Source organism: Podarcis gaigeae (genome assembly GCF_964106915.1).
Source record: "Podarcis gaigeae genome assembly, chromosome: 7".
NCBI classification, from domain to species: Eukaryota; Metazoa; Chordata; class Lepidosauria; order Squamata; family Lacertidae; genus Podarcis; species Podarcis gaigeae.
In genome coordinates, this window is record NC_139683.1 from 70,135,247 (window position 1) to 70,149,973 (window position 14,727).

General features: G+C 41.5%; 1 long non-coding RNA gene across 1 annotated transcript; it reads right to left on the reverse strand.

Moving 5' to 3' along the window:
- Nucleotides 1-276: 276 nt before the first annotated feature.
- On the reverse strand, nt 277-12,969 carry LOC310848450. The gene is made up of 3 exons (XR_014566408.1): nt 12,577-12,969; nt 10,705-11,053; nt 277-537 (listed from the first exon to the last, which is right to left on the reverse strand). It is a non-coding gene; the product is annotated as an uncharacterized lncRNA (long non-coding RNA).
- Between the last annotated feature and the right edge of the window lie 1,758 nt (nt 12,970-14,727).

A 14,727-nucleotide genomic window follows, 5' to 3' on the forward strand; every position in this document is an offset into this window, starting at 1 on the left:
ACCTGTGCAAAGGCTTTTGTTCTAGCACAAAGATGCAAAAAGAGGTTGGGCAAAGTGAAATTCAGTGCAACAGTTTTGCTAGCAGATTTAATTGTGCAACAGCTTGCACAACCAGAAGCATTGTTTATTGTGGCTCATCAAGGTATTCCATGTGTTTGTGTATGCATGATGTTTCTTTCCTTTCCAAACTGATGTGCTATTTTTTAAAAAACAAAACAAACCCTTGTGTCTAGTTGCACAATTAGTTGCACAACAGATACTGCTAGGGTAACTAGCTCATCACTAAGCAACATTTAATTTAGCATGCTGTTGAATTCCATCCCCAAATTTTCAAAGCAAATATGCAAATGTACCTCAAGAAAGTTGAGTTTTCAAACAGGTAGGCAGTATTCATCATGGCAGTAAAATGCTAGTTTTATAGCAGACTTTTTTCACTCCGTTCCATTTCCATAAAACAGCATACTTACAAGATGTTGCCTCACTCAATATAAGCACTCATCAAATAAAATGCCGGGCAAATGTCCATATTTGCAGGGCCTGTGGGATGAGTTTATTAGAAACCATTTTAACACACAGGCAAAGATGCTTTTCAAATCCCCTAAATCTATATGACAATGTTTCATCCACCATGTTCATTCCTGACATTCCTAAATCTCTCATATACAAATATCTTGCACTTTTTTTATACTATTTTTTCTCTTTCCCATGCTCTCTTTATGATTGCCATTTTTTAATTTGCATTAGTTACATTAGAGAAATCAGAGACAGGAGTGGAAATTAGGGTGATGTGGGGCGGGGGGAGACAGAAAAGTAGGGGTAGGGAATGTAACAGAGTACAGTGGTACCTCGGGTTACATACGCTTCAGGTTACATATGCTTCAGGTTACAGACTCCGCTAACCCAGAAATTGTACCTCGGGTTAAGAACTTTGCTTCAGGATGAGAACAGAAATCATTCTTTGGCTGTGCAGCAGCAACAGGAGGCCCCATTAGCTAAAGTGGTGCTTCAGGTTAAGAACAGTTTCAAGTTAAGAACGGACCTCCAGAACGAATTAAGTACTTAACCCGAGGTACCACTGTACTGTCGATATGTATCACTCCATATTGCTATATGTGTCTTTATTTATGATCATAAATATAGTGTCAGGAGTAATTGCCCCCCCCCAAAAAATCTCCTCCCTACCAAAGTAAGACTTCAATATCTTTTTGGAGTAAACCTAGACAGCCATGAAAATGGTCAGGGATTATATGAGACACAGTCCAACAACACGGGGAAGATCACAAGTTCCTCATCCCTGTCATATATTCAATTTCCCTGATGCTTGAGCAGCAACTGATTTTATGGCATGTGAAGCTTCCAAAAGAATGAGTACTTTTATAGAACTGGTCCAGAGAAATTCCATATACGGGGAGAGGGAATATTCCTGGATATGTATACTGGGACGTATTTAGAAAGTGTTAGTATATGTCCCTATGGACTGTCGCCTCTTTAACTTAGGTAGTAGGATAATGGATCCTTGTTTTCCCACTTCTGGAATGATGTTTTGCCTCAAAAAGAACATATGCTACACAGCCCAAGAAACAACATATTTTGCTTCTGCAACTGCTGCCAGCCAACTGCTCTATTTAAATCTAGTAGGATGGCAAGAAGATTATCTCCCCCCCCCTTCCTTCCCCTTTGGGTATCCACCATCTGCTTTTTGTTGTTGTTTTTAAATTAAAACTCTTCCTGATTAAGAAAGGAAACATGCCAGCTTTATTCTGGCTTATTTTTAAGGTCTAGCATGCTCATTCAAAAAACATTAAGTAAACCACAACAGGCTAGCTTTGGATTTACCTATAGGCACTATGCATAGTTAAATTGTGTCCTCCCTAAAGGACACGATTGCAGTGAGACCTGGAGACTGACCACCTGTGTTGTGGGTGGGTAAGATTGGTCAGCCACAACACCCGATTGGTAGGTCCCTCAATGTTGGGTTCAATCTGGCCAATGGGGCACAGTCTAAATGGGTCGAGGGACCTATATATACACATGCACGTGACCCAGAGCTTCTCTTTTGGCTCGTGCATTCGGAACACCCACCTACCTCTCCCTACTTTTAGGGCATTGTGCGCTTGACCTTGCTATGCCGTCGTATGTCGTCTTTCATTGGGACAGAGGCACGTCAGGAATTTCCCCACTTGGCTGATTGGCAGTTGCCATTTGGGTTTCGCCTGCCGCATAGAAAATCGTCACAACTTGTAAGGTTGTGGATAGGCACTGATTCAGGTGATAGGGATGGGAGAACGGTCTCGCCATCCCCATGTGAAGGATATTCCCTTAAATAAATCCAGGGACTCACCTGGTTTGGTTAACCCCCAAGAGGGGGTTGTGCCTGTGCCTGAGTCCAGGGGGTCATCTGGGAGATGAACATAGTCTTTTCCTGGCTTTTTGCCTACCCAGGTGTTCACCCTTGGCTGACCTATGATAGAGCTCTGGGTCAGCGCTGCCTGCAAGGGTGTAGGGAGCTAGTCGAACCAGAGCCTATGCAACCACTCACCTACTGTAATCAATAAAGTTGTAGCCTAAATTCTGCCAAAAGCCAATACTAAAATTTGAGTCAAGTGTGACTTTATTTAGGGGGGAAGATCTCTGGGTCTGAACACGCAAAAGCTATGCAGAAACTGAACAATACCCCTCCCCCCCAACCCCTCTAGCTGATCTTTTGCAATCTCTCCAACCCCCTTCACTGCCCTACTTGGTCATAAATCTTATTAGTCTCAATGCCTAATATGTAGAGCTGCATTCACATAGCCAGGTGTTCCAATTCCATAACATTTCCATAACTGTGAATTCCCACATTGTACCTGAGTTTTCACATGATGTAAAAGCCACTTCTGGAAACATAGCAAAATGTAGTGCAGGTTTAGTGGTCATTTTGGCATTATTTGCTTCTGGAGGGGGGCGGGGAGTTTACAAATAACATGAAAATGAGTGCTAAACCTGTGCTATTCATGTTGGCTTTTGCACTGTTTGAAAGTGCATATATACCGGTAATGCTGAAGTTAACAGTTAAGGGAATGCCAGAATAGTGGAATAAACTACTGTGCACATTGAAATGAGTTCAGTGTTTTATGAGACTTACAGACCCTCCAAGTATCCCTATTTTCCAGGGATGCCCTGGATTTTGAGAAGCCGTCCCACTTTCTGATTTGAACCCAGAATGTCCCACTTTTCCTTAGGATGTCCCTATTTTCATTGGAGAGATGTTGGAGGGTATGAGGTTTTTCGACCCCTGAGCCACCTGAAGACAATTCTGTATAAGGAAGTTTTTTAATGTTTAAGGTTTCATTATGTTTTTATATGTGTTGGAAGCTGCACCAAATGGCTGGGGCAGCCCAGTAAGATGTTGGGGGGGGGGTATAAATAGTAAAATTATCATTATGGAATGGGACGTCCCTATTTTCATCGGAGAAATGTTGGAGGGTATAGACTTGCATGTGGCTGTGCTTTGAAATACTCTTGAGATTTTATGAAATGTAAGCTTCGACTATAAGTGTCGTGACTCACAATATAAGGTGAAGGAACTTTTGTAAATTATGCTACGTTTGATTTCGACAGAGCATTCATTCTCTTACGTTTTACTCCGCTGAGAAGAGAGTGATGAATTAAACAGAATATATGCATACTCTTTAACTCTCTTTTTAATGCATACCTGAAACAGTTCATCATCCCCAATCTGAAAGAGAGATGGAAGAAGTTGGTCGGCCTAAAAGCAAAAGTTATTTCTGAAGAGTGCCGAGACGAGAAAGTAGTTGTCTTTTTGTCTTTGAATAAATGTGCCATGGATAAACTAAATTAAAAATGGAATGTGTGAGAAATCTGACTGCACCATATATTTTGACTGACCTTTTTTTGTCACCAGAGAGAGATGCTTGAAATTATATTATATCTTATAATTATAAATATAATTAGGGCATGACCAAGTATTGTTGTTGACTGATGAGTCAGTATATACCAACTGCAAAGTCACTTCGTTATCTAAAAAGCAACAAATGCATTGCATGCAAATGTAACTAAGGAAGCTCTGATGGATTTTTTAAAAGAAATAAAATGAGTTTAGAATGGAGAGGCGGTGAGGGAGGGGTGCTAAAACTGTTCTCTGCCTGATGGTTTTACATTCCAAATTGCCGTGCCAGTTTATTTTACTTTTCTAGGTAGCAACAACTGTGTTATCCAAGGAACCACTTACCTGCAAGGGGGTGGGGGATAAGGCAAGCTATAAAGTAAATTGTTGGCTGTATTTTATCCTGCCTTGTGCTAAATATCTCACAGAAGAGGCCTGCACACAATTAATGTATTTTATCCTCTCAACCACCATTGGGCCGAGAGACTGTAACTTCCCCAAAGCAAAGACATGCATGTGCATTTGATAGGAATACAACGCATCTCATCATTGTAGGGAAAACTCTGACTGGGTGACTTGTGTGCCTGTTTAATCTGATGTTCCTGGTTCTAACTGTTGATGGGCAGTGTCAGGACCTCTGCTCTCCTTCTTATAAGTCTTCTTTGTTTTTAAAACAGATTTGGATGGGTAGTTCTTCAAACTGAGGACTCATTCAAATACAGTGGTACCTCTAGTTATGAACTTAATTCGTTCTGGAGGTCCGTTCTTAACCTGAAACTGTTCTTAGCTAGAGGCGTGCTTTCACTAATGGGGCCTCTTGCTGCCGCTGTGCCGCCGGCTCACAATTTTCATTCTCATCCTCGGGCAAAGTTCTCAACTCTTCCAGGTTAGCAGAGTTTGTAACCGGAAGCATTTGTAATCTGAGGTGTTTGTAACTTGAGGTACCACTGTATGGGATTGTTCCCTGTAATGTAGGATACCTGGTCACCCTATTCTTTAGAGCAGGGGTCAGCAACCTAAGGCCCATGGGCCACAAGCAGCCCATAGGGGTCATTTAACCGGCCCACGAGCCACCGCTGAACCGAGCCGCCTGCTCAGCGAGTCCCCTCCATGCTGTACTAAACCAGCACAGCGCGGTGCAGGGACTGGCTTTCACGGCGCTGGAAATCGCAACTGCGCAGACAGAGATGGAAATCAAAAACACTAACGCGCACGTGCAATATGGCCCACAGAGGGATCTCCATTGGAATGAACTGGCCCAGGCGAGGTCAGCCTTGCCGACTCCTGCTTTAGAGACACTTGCCATGCTTTTCCTCTGGAATTTCAAAGGCAGACCCATCTAAAGTGTGTTCCAGTAGTCTAGCCTATAGATTCCTGGCACAATGAAAATGGGAAAAGGGTATTTGAATTGGCCCTTTGTTTGGATTTATGGCAGGGTTTTGTGTTTGTTTGTTTGTTTGTCAATGATGGATCTTAAAACTAATCAAACTTTAATGGTCATTTGGATGTTCAGATGATTGTTGTCATGTACTGAGTTGAATAGGATCCAAACTGCAGCAATCTGATTGGTCCTAGAACAATAGGCTCCAAAAGGCAGCAGTCTGATTGGTCCTAGAACAATAGGATTCAGAATGCAGCAGTCTGATTGGTCCTAGAACAATGCAGCAGTATGATTGGTTAGCAGGAACCACCTAATCATGCTCCAGATAGCAGGGAATCCACAACCTGATTGGCTTACAGTAGAATTCTGGAATTAGCCAATCATGTGCAGCCTATTGTGTAAATAATGTATATAAAGCAGATACTTTGAGGGGACTTCCATTCATTCCTCCTCACCACTATGAGCTGAATAAAGAGCATGAAATCACTTTGCGACTCTGAGTATATTTCAATTGTATTGTGAGTCACCCTCTGGATTTAATTTGCCATGGGGCAGGATATATATTTATTACATAAAGCGTGTTCTCCTTCATGGAGAGCATGTGTTGTGGTGGGGGCCGCCAGGACACTCCAAAGTTGGGGGCCGGGCTAATTGACCATTGGCCACTGATGCGATTGGGCTTCCCTTGTCGTTGGGAAGAAGTTAATGTTGCCATTTTTTGACTGACAGCCAGAAATGCTAAAACTCTTTGCACGAGGCTAGGGCTTCCTCTTTTCACCCGTGTATCAGTTTGCCCGTCCCCCCCCTCCCTAGAATTAGGGTTGTTTGGTTGACCTTGCTATGCCTGTCATGGGGTCATCCGCTCTTGGGGCAGGGGCCTGGTAGGAATTTTGTCCACCTGCCAGATTGGCTGGGGCCATTTGGTTTTTGCCTACTGCGTAGCAAATTGTCACAACTTGTAAGGTTGCGGTTAGGCATTGGTTTATGGTTTGGTTGGTTGAGGGGCATGGATTGGCTGTGCCTGCCCCTCTAATGCTGCTGCTGCAAGGGATTCCATTAAAGGAATCGGGGGCTAACTGTTGCTTGTCTACCCTGTCAAGGGGGCTCAGGCCACTGCAAGAGCTCCTGGCTGCATTTGGGGTGGGCTGGGGGCAGGTTCCTTGCTCCGTAGCTAGCCCCAAGTGTATTCCCCTTTTCTGACTTTTGCATGTGTGTGGAATGTCAGAATGTCCCCCACGGTGGGGGCAGCTAGTCGCAACCAATGCCTAAGCAACCACTCACATGTTTGTATTTTAATAAAGTTGTGGCCAAAATTATGCCAAAAACCTTAAACTAAAATTTTGGTGTGGTGTGTGAGTTATTTGGGGTGGCCCTGGGGACCTCGACACGCAACAACAACAGTGACAAAAACCAGCCCAAAGTCCTTTCCATTTAGAACGATCCACTCTGTTGAAGTTCTTCTGTCATCCAAATGTTAAAGTGGGCTGCATAATTCAGAATATCCAAGGAGGAAATGTAATATAAATTTCATCTGCTTTCAGCATCCCAGAAGCCTAAACAGAGCAGGAAAAAGGTATGCCGGATAGAACACCTACCAAGTATTCATTTCACATTCACGGCATCCCAGTAAATGAGAGAAAGGTGTGATAAACTGATGCATGAATATAAATTGGATGATGCTTCCACTGCAGGACATGAACAAAGTGAATTGGAAAGCAAGACGGCAATCATAGATTACATTTGGTGATTTCGCCCAGAAGGCTTTAGTTGTTCCAACCAGCAATAGGCTTAGAGAATTCAAAAGACAGAATGAGGAATTCCAAGCTTATAAGAAACGAGTCAAAGAGCAGAATGTTACTCCTGGGTACCGTACTGTATTTTAAAATGCTTTTCTCCATCATCCCCTTGTAAATATATTTAATATATTTGGATAGACTTGACCAATTTGTGAAAAATCAAGCCTGGCGGGGGGTGGAGGTGGAGTTGATTTGCAGTGGGGAAAGGGAATCAAACTTGAAAACAGAAAAGCTAAGTAAGACGGTGAAAGGTTTATAATAAGGAATCCGATGCTGTTCTCTAGACTGGATGTTTTAAAGTGGAAAATGCTCATCCTCTTTTAAGCCAGAATTGCTTGTGCAGCTAACAGAAAACCACTTAGACCTATGTAGAAAACTGCTCAGACCCATACTGTCCAGGCAAGAGACAAATGGAATTGTGGACAAGCCCTCAGTAATCTTCATGGCTGAGTCCACATTTAAAGCTGCTTCTCTCCAGTCTGAGTCATAGAATCACAGAGGTGAAATCAAGTCCAACCCCTGCATTGCAGGAATCTCAGCTAAGGTCTCCAAGTCAGATGGCCACCCATCTTCTGCTTAAAAATCTCAAAGGAAGGAGAATCCACCACCCTCTGAGGGAGTCTGTCCCACTGTTGAACAGCTCTTACCTCTTGTTGTTCTTGGGTGTTTTTTCAAAAAAAAAAAAAAATGATTTTCCAGATTTATTTTTTTAAAAAACAAACAAATGAACTAACAGACAAACATACATCTCCACCGTAATTAAATCAAACTTCATAACATTGTTAAGTGGCTTCCTCCTATCCCCCTGGTTGAATTTCAGTATATATCATTTTAACGGTTTTCCAAAACCTAAATTCTTAAAAGTTTAACTTAATGACTTAACATCTTTCTTTCTTAATAATTCAACTTTAAACATATTAATTCATCACACTATAAATTTAAATCCTAAGCCTATCTGGTATTTGCAAGCTTTCCAGTTAGGTTAATTTGGCATATTTAACTAAATAGTCTTTAAATTTCATCCATTCTTCCTGGTAGTCCTCCTCCTCCTGGTTGCGGACTCTTCCGGTCAGGTCGGCTTGCTCCGAAAAGTCCATCATCTTCATCTACCAATCTTCCACAGTTGGTACTTCTTGTGTTTTCTAATTCTTAGCTAATAAAATTTGAGCATCAAATGTAGCATACAAAAATAATTTAATATCTTTCTTGGGCAGTTCCAAACCTGTTATTCCAAGGATAAAGGCCTCTGGTTTCTTAATACATGTGTATTTCAACATTTTTTTCAGTTCATTATAAATCTTCTCCCAGAAGTCTTTCACCTTGGGCAGGTCCACCACATATGGAAAAAGGTACCTTCTTTTTCTTTTCATTTCCAGCAGAAATTATCACTATTGTGATAAATCTTTGCTAATTTTACAGGAGTTAAGTACCAACTATACATCAATCTTCTTCTTGTTGATATTTATACCCCTCCTCTTTCCCAGAGAAGAACCCAAGGTGACTTGCAGATTAAACTGAAACAACTAAAAACATTGGGGGAAAAAATCATTAAAAAGCAATTAAACATTTGTTTGTTTGTCCCATATCTGGGACAGAAATCAATCCAGCAAATGCAATTTTGTTGTTGTTGTTGTTGCTGCTGCTGCTGCTGCTATCAGTACTCAAATGATATGCAACTGACTACACCCCATTTTCATTGTCTTTGATTTGAAATGAATGGGGTGGAACGACATAATGACAACATAACTTATATAACTTTGCCCCAATAGACAGTGAGATGAATAATATAGCTTTTGGTGGAAGACAAGCTGCAACAGAATGGCAACAGTGCAAGGAATACAGGATGGAATAAGGAACAATGCCTTCTTGCATCCCTATCTGCTGCAGATAGATGACCAAAAAGGAGTCACACACAGCAGTGACTGGCCCTTGAGGGGCTTATGTTTTGATAGCTGTTGAAAGAGGCATTCAGACATTTCATCCTAAACAAGCACCACAGTTGATGAAAATACAGATATGACCATCTCAACAGCACACACATAAGGCTGTAGTTGTTTCTCTTGGGTCTAATATTATTATTATTATTATTATTATTATTATTATTATTATTATTATTATTACTATTTGTTTCAGTGGTACCTCGGGTTAAGAACTTAATTCATTCTGGAGGTCCGTTTTTAACCTGAAACTGTTCTTAACCTGAGGTACCACTTTAACTAATGGGGCCTCCCGCTGCTGCCACGCCGCCAGAGCACGATTTCTGTTCTCATCCTGAAGCAAAGTTCTTAACCTGAGGTACTATTTCTGGGTTAGCGGAGTCTGTAACTTGAAGCATCTGTAACCTGAAGCGTCTGTAACCCGAGGTACCACTATATTATTATTATTATTATTATTATTATTATTATTATTATTAAATGTATTTTTATTAAAGATTTTCTTGGTCTACAAAAGTATGTGCAATGTCTCTCTCTCTCTCTCTCTTTTCAAGCAACATTTTTACGGATCAGTTTTCTTTGTTGAGACATTAGGAAGAAAAGGAGGAGAGAGGTGGGGGGGGAGAGGTGGGGGGGTCGGGTGGTGATGTTTCCATTTTACTTAATATATGTGGGGTTTTGTGTCAGCGTCCCTTGTACAGGTTCTTTGCTATTCACTTGTGTTCCTTTGGTGGTGAGAGAGGTTGGGATTGGCCTAGGGTGTGAGTCCAATATTATTTTAAACTTTTATTTATCATCTGCTTGTAAATCCGCAGTACTCTGTTGCAGTCATCTTCGTTGTCGTCCCATTCCCCCCCCCCCCCCCGCCGTTAAGATCAAGGGCAAGAACACATGTGTTTGTTTGCAGAATATGCTTCAAAAAATTCTGACTGGTTTCAAGATGAAAAGACAGGGAAGTAACTCAGCATGTACTGTGGAATGGAATGCCTGGAGCAGTTTGACAGACCCTTTAAGATGTCATTTTTAAATAAGGAGGTGCTTCGGGTTTTTAAGCTTGCTAGAAATCACTTGGGCACCTAAGATCCTTCAATCACAGCATCCTGGTCCAGAGCAACTGAGTAGAGGTATTGTTTTGTCTTCACACACAGAATATGCTCCTGTTTTGCATTGACAATGCTTTACAAAAAAAGGAAACACACACACTACTGAAATCATCCATCATGATAACAGAAAGAAAGCAGGATAATATTCAAACATGCTATAAGTCAGCTAAACACCCATTTGTGACATGTCATAAACTTCCAAAAGTGAGTAAAACAAAACAACAACAACAAAAACAGAATAGCTCTACCCTCACAAATAGGTGTAGTAATATACCTGTTTTCTGGAATTTCATTTGAGGGCAATTTGGATGGGAAAAGCAGAAAGATGCTTTGGAAATAGGATAATAAAGGTTAGCCAAAAAGTCTGACTTAATAGGGGACTTTATAAATAGTGATATCATAAAAACTGCTCTTATTTTGGAGACATTTCTATTGTGCATTCATCAGGAAGCAGCAAGTACTCATTTGCCTTTCATTTACTTTTTAGCTACCTGCCTATTATTCTTTCTTATTTCCTCCCCATCTTCTCATTTTCTTGCATCCAACTACATAACCATCCACCCCATTCTTCTCCTCCTTTTTCAAGCTGGTTTATGATACTTACCTCTCCTTTTGTAAAGCCTCCTGTCATATCAATTGAGATGTACCTTTCCCAGAACCACCTGAAGCTTCTCAGAGAGATGGAAATGCAACATGAAGTAGGGGCTCTTTTTGAAGATCTACAAAGGAATCTAAGAAGTATGAATGATACTAATTAGAGGTAGCAACTTTAATACAGACTGAAGACTCAGGAGTTTCTAGCAGCAAGATAATTGTCCTTCTTCCTACTGTCTCTTTCTTCTTCTCCTGATTACTCTTCATTATGGAAGCAGATAAATAAATGCCAGTGAAGAGATAAAGGCCTCATGTGTAACCATTTGTTGCAGTCTTGTTGCAACGTGAGAAGATCTCCCCTATGATATAATAATAATAATAATAATAATAATAATAATAATAATAATAATAATAATATACCCCGCCCATCATGCTGGGTTTCCCCAGCCACTCCGGGTGGCTTCCAACAAAATATTAAAAATACATTAAAACATCAGTCATTAAAAACTTCCCTAAACAGGGCTGCCTTCAGATGTTTTCTAAATGTCAGATAATTGTTCATTTCTTTGACATCTGATGGGAGGGCATTACACAGGACGGGCGCCACTACCAAGAAGGCGCTCTGCCTGGTTCGCTGTAATTTCACTTCTCGCAATGAAAGAACCACCAGAAGGCCCTCGGTGCTGGACTTTAGTGTCCGGGCTGGAACAATGGGGGTGGAGATGCTCCTTCAGGTGTATTGGGCTGAGGCCATTTAGGGCTTTAAAGGTCAGCACCAACACTCTGAATTGTGCTCGGAAGCGAGATTGTTGTGGGTTGCTGGATTTGACAGCGTGGCTCTGAATACCAGTGTTGGGAGTTTCAGGTAGGCAGAGTGCTATTGGGTTAATTTCCAGCTTGCAGACATCTCACAGACATCTGGCTGGCCACTGTGAGAGCAAGATGCTAGACTGAATATGCCATTTGCCTGATCCTGCAGGATCATTTTTTGTCCTTATGTTGCTGGTGCTGAGCAATGGGTAAAGTGGATGGCCCCATGACAATGCTGACTGAAATGCATCTTGGGTTTTGAATGGACTTTCCCCCTGAGCCAATATATTTTGCTACGTATGAGGTCCAATTCATAGAGAGGTCCATGCTCTTAACCTATGTGCTGGATCATGGCAAAAGCAACCAGAGCATGTTTAACACCAGCCAGTCAAAAGGCATTTGGAGAGTATCACAATGTAGAGAAAAGGTGTCTTTCACCTTTCACTGAAAATTCACTGAAAATGACCTTATTCAGTCACCCTAACATTGCATGTCTTCAGAGTGCTCCAGGTTATCATCATGAGCACATGATAATTAGAAATCTGACACAAGGGTATGTGGACTGTCTGGCTAAAGTAATGAAATGTAAAGCAAAGGGTGCTGTAATAGGTAGAAGGCTATGCATTCATGATGCGTAAGGGATGTCAGAAAATTCTGACAGAAACAAGAGTGGAAATTGCCATGTCTGGAACAAAAACCAATCCAACAGGTACATTTCCTTTGCACTGAAATGAATGGAGTGGAATAACAATAATAATGTATTTTACGCAATGAATTACATGTTACATAATTTGGCACAGCAGAGAGCAAGTTTAGTATCTAGTTGATGGGGTTTTTTTATAGAAGATGAACTGCAGCAGAAAAGAAACGGCTTCATGCCACAATTGCAAGGTGGAATGGAAGATGTTGCCTTCTTACATCCTTAAATGTAGCTCTAACTTCTTCCACATTGACTTCAAATAGTTACTGAGATCAAAGAAAGATCTTGCTATTTGTTCAGCCTCTTGCATGAGGAAATACTGTTTCTTTGCTCTTTCTGTGGGCAAACATCTAGTTAACTATCATAATATACCTGAGATAAGGAGAAAGGTTTGGATGGACTTAGATCTTTACTTAGGTTCTATACCACGGGGAGAAAATACTGTGCTCAGCTTACATGTTCACATCAGAAGCATCTACAAACATAGATAAAAATAACTGCAAAGGGATCTAGGTAGGCTGAAATATTTCCGAACATCATTTTGATGGTCCAGAATCTGTAAACCTGTGACATGCTTCACTGTTCTTTTTCATTTGTCTCTATAGTTTAAACTAGATGTCAAGTTGCTCGTACTCCCAAAGAGAAAGCTGGGCCAATTCAAATTATTCCTTTGGAGATAGTCTAAGAAATTCACTTGACAAGCTAGCCCATTCCCTCCAAATAATCTCAATGTTGCAATGGTTCCCAACCCCATTGTGTGGGGAATGTTATTTATATAGTTTAATTTTTGAAAGTAACTGTGGCGATCACACAGGGCCCCCAGACGTTTCACGGTCTATTGTCCCTGTGCCACCACTGTGATAGCTTTCTTCGCTGCCACCACCCCGCTTCTCACAGGGACACACGGAGTCCAGACAGCTGTTAACATTAACAAATAATCAGTTTATTTTTAAATGCAGGAACAAACATATGGTTACAGTTTGTTTTTCTCTTATCAGTTTCTTAATCTTAGTTCCTAACAACTCCAAACTGATTATTCCAACTATCTATCTGACTCAACCTAACAATTCCTCTCACTCTCTCACAATACGACTCGACCAACCCACTGCCTATTCCACCCTCTTCCTTCTCTAACACCCAAGCCTCAACTCCCAACTGACAAACCTCAACTTCCAACTCTCAAACCTCAACTGACTTTCAAAACCTCCCACTCTATCTTTTACTCCCCCTTTGCATTCTCACTGGCCAATCACATCACACCCATTTTAACCCTTTCCTTGACCCATCCTAGGAGGCAAGCGCCACATTAACTAATGGTGGGCACAATAATTTCACAAATAAGGAGCCCACATGGGTAATTACCATGGGCAATGCTCATGAAAGGAGATCTCCATACAACTCTATATTTTATTCCTTCTCCTCTCCTAGGCACAAACTCCTTCCTTCCTTCCTTCCTTCCTTCCTTCCTTCCTTCCTTCCTTCCTTCCTTCTTCTTAATTTTGTATACTGCCCTTCATCTGAAAATCACTGAGCAGTTCACAACATAAAAATACAAAACACAAAATACATAACGAAAAACAAAGATAAATCAATAACCCCTCTCCCTCAAACACATTTAATAGGCCATAGATTATTTAATCAACCCAAAGGCCTGGTTATAAACTAATGTTTCTGCCTGACACTTAAAGATAATGTTATGAGTTTGGGATGTTAAGCTAGGTACCAGACCCATCTGATCCCTCTATCCAACAAGTTTTAGAAGGCTTTTAATTATTGGTATAGTCAGGCTAGCCTTCTGGTGAGATGGTAGCCTGGGTGACAACGCTTTAAAGAGGATTAATGGGCTCCGTGAGAGACAGTAAATATGTGGGTCCCTTTCCCTCCATGGAAAAGGCCAGAGTTTGGAGCAGAGTTTGTGATATGACCTAAAGGTAAAGCTACAAACTGGAGAGAGAGCCAGGGCAATGTTTGAGAGCATTGTTTGAGTTGAGGCTGTGGCTATGGAAGAAACTTTAGAATACCCAGCCTATTGTCAGAATTCTCCCCCTCCCCTCCCGATGGTTTCAAGGAGCCGGGAGGAAACAAGAAAGCTTTAACTTATGATTTATTCAGTCACTGTGGTAACAGACAAAGAATCCCAGTCTTTCCTCCATAATGAAGTTGCTCACTCTGGCTCCTCCTCCTTTCCCCTTCCCTAACAGCATCGGCCCCTATGGAAGCCTCCTGTCGACAAACCCCTCTGCGTACGTTGCTCTTGTACCCTTTAAGACGGTCGTGTTTTAGGGGATGGGGATCCTCTATGCTGTCTAATGAAGTGTTCCATGGCTAATCTGTCTCCCCCTTCACTTCTCCTAACTCTGCATAGCTTGGCTGTTTGCCCATCTCTGCCTCATTATCTCCCTCTTGGCTTGGCTGCAATTCAATGCTGTTTCTCTCTCCCTGTCAGATACAGGAGAATGGGGAGGTATTCTCCACCATTAAGCCTGCCTCTTCATTCCAGTCCTTGACACTTATTGGCATCAA